Here is a 2,094-nt window from a genome sequence, read left to right on the forward strand (position 1 = left end):
GGCTGGATGTGGGGATGTGCCTGAGGGCAGGGAATTTATTGTGCCCCTCTGTGCCCTCTGTCCCCAAACCACCATTGTGAGCAGGAGTGGTTGAACCACTCTTCTGACTGTGGGCTCTGTCCTGAGGTGGAGGCTGTGCTGTGTGTTTGCTGCTGGCTTGGGGGCTTGCCTGTCCTTTTTCTGCTGAAATGCCCCGAGCTTTTTTGTCCCCGCAGTGATCCCGTACACTTTCACCCACCCCAGCACTGTGGGATCCTGGTACCCCAAACCACCATTGTGAGCAGGAGTGGTTGAACCACTCTTCTGACTGTGGGCTCTGTCCTGAGGTGGAGGCTGTGCTGTGTGTTTGCTGCTGGCTTGGGGGCTTGCCTGTCCTTTTTCTGCTGAAATGCCCCGAGCTTTTTTGTCCCCGCAGTGATCCCGTACACTTTCACCCACCCCAGCACTGTGGGATCCTGGTACCAGCTGCACAACTGGTCTCTGAACCAATCTCTGCAGCTGGAACACAGATCTTGCCTTCATCACAGTTAACAGTTACTGAAGCCCCGGTTTGCTGGTGGAGGGGGTGGCAGGGCAGTACAGTGGGGCCATGGTCTATTCCTGGCTCACCTTTGGGGAGCCCTGTCTTGTGCTGGGGGCTCCTGAGCAGGAGGAGGGTCCTCCAGGGTCACAAAGGGGGTGAGGGGCAGTCTGGGGGGCACATGGGCTGTGGGTCTGCCAGGCCCCACTGTTGGCCCGGGGGGCTCCTGGGAAAGGAAAAAAGTGATGTCAGGGGGAGGAGGGTCCTGGCAGTGGGGGAGCTGCCTGCCCATCCTCTCACATGTGGGATTGGGTGTGCAGAGCAAATCACACCCCTGGTCCAGCACTGGTGGGGACTCGCCTCCTGCCCCAGTGCAGCAAAGGGAGCTGTTCCTACATGTCCCCAAGCTTGTACCTCCATACCCATCATCCTGTCCCAGATGGGAACCCAATCCCAACTCCCCTCTCCCCTTCTTGGAGAGCTAGAAGTCACCCTGTGCTGAGGCTCTTACCATGAAAAGTTCTGGCACAGCAAGGGCTGGTGGCAGTGGGGGGCCTATAGGGTGTGGGAAGACAGAGGGGTGCAGCCATGGCCTTGTTTGCTCTGTGTGGCATCGCAGCATTCCCACCTCTGCCTGGAGCCGAGCCAGTTCCTGCGTGTGCCGCTGGGCTGCCCGTGAGCCTGGCCAACAGGATTTGGGCACCGTGGCGTTTACAGCAGCCATTTTCCTGGCACCTCACCAGGCCTGTGTTAGGGCCCCAGGGGACCGGGACTCTCCCTGCTCACTGCAGAGAGTCCACCCCAAGCTGCAGCCCCCCTCCACCTGCCAATATTTCCAGCTGCCATCTCCAGCCCAGAGCTCTGATGCTGCAACCACAGAGGCAGCCAGAGGCTGTGGGGTGCAGATGGGGAACCCATCACCTACCAGCATCTGCTCTCCTCTCCCTTCTGACCTTCAGGGCCAACAGTTCGTCTTCCAGACGCCGGTTCTCCAGCTCCACAGCCAGCAGCGCTGCATCCAGACCGTGAGTGCCAGTGCCGGGGGTCTCTGCTGGCACAGCCAGGGGTGCCTCAGCTACTGCCTGGGGCCACGGTCCCTGAGCGGGGACAGGCCTGGGCCTGGTGATGGCACTTACCCATCTGCCTGCCCCTGTGCAGCCTCGCCGTTCCTTTCTCCAGCACCGTGGCCTCGAGCTGGAGGTGGAGAAGCTGGTCCAGGATGGTCGGGTCTCGTCCCCCGGAGCGCAGGTAGGACACTCGCAGTGCCCTGCCGGAGCCCCGGATCAGCCACTGCCCGGGCTCAGCCAGCCGGGTGCTCTGCTGGGAGCCGCCATGGCCCACAGACCTCACCTGGCCTCAGCTGTGAGCGGCCCTGCGGGTGGCAGGAGGGTGTCGAGGTGGAGGGTAGCCCTGGGGAGGAGACAGGCAACTGGGGGTGAGGGAGCCTCGATGGAGAGCACCCCGCAGGGCCAGGGCTCTGCTGTGACCCCTCAGGCCAGGGCTCACCGGTGGGGTGCTGTTCGGACCTGTCCAGCCTGGTCCCGCGGGCCTTGGCTCGGCTCGGGCTCCCCCTG

The sequence above is a fragment of the Geospiza fortis genome, unplaced genomic scaffold (assembly GCF_000277835.1).
Source record: "Geospiza fortis unplaced genomic scaffold, GeoFor_1.0 scaffold333, whole genome shotgun sequence".
Lineage (NCBI taxonomy): Eukaryota > Metazoa > Chordata > Aves > Passeriformes > Thraupidae > Geospiza > Geospiza fortis.